The sequence below is a fragment of the Kryptolebias marmoratus genome, linkage group LG8 (genome assembly GCF_001649575.2).
Source record: "Kryptolebias marmoratus isolate JLee-2015 linkage group LG8, ASM164957v2, whole genome shotgun sequence".
NCBI lineage: Eukaryota > Metazoa > Chordata > Actinopteri > Cyprinodontiformes > Rivulidae > Kryptolebias > Kryptolebias marmoratus.
In genome coordinates this window covers 1,051,464-1,052,034 of record NC_051437.1, presented here as the reverse complement: position 1 = coordinate 1,052,034, position 571 = coordinate 1,051,464, and positions in this window count along the sequence as shown.

Genomic DNA, 571 nt, shown 5'->3' with positions numbered 1-571 from the left:
ATATAATATACAAGTTTCACTTTTTAAATGGAATTACTGAAATCAATCTACTTTTTCATGATATTCTAATTTTATGACCAGCACCTGTATTCTTTTTTTCAAATTCTTCCTCTTAGAGGAAAGTTTATTTACGTTTATATCAACATTACTCTGTTATAGTTATTCCAATCTTGCTATTAGCTAGACTTACTTGATTGATGTTTTTTTCTGTATTTGATTCTGTCTGTATTCTAGAATTGCTTTTTGATTAGTATTCTTGATATTTTTAAATGGTTCCTCTAAGAGGAAAGTTTATTCATGTTTGTTAGTTTACTCAAATTACCTGTCATAGTTATACCAATCTTACTATTAGCTAAAGTTACTTTTGTTTTGTTCAAATGCTTCCTCTTAGTGGAAAGTTTATTCATGTTTATATCAACATTACCAGTGACGTGCGGTGAGGTTCATGGTTGGTGAGGCACTGAGAGTCAGATTTACAAATATATAAATCCAAAAGGGTAGCTCATTCAATTGGCTGCTGGTTATTTCATATCTCATCAGCGTTCTTCACACTCTCTCTCTCTCTCTCTCT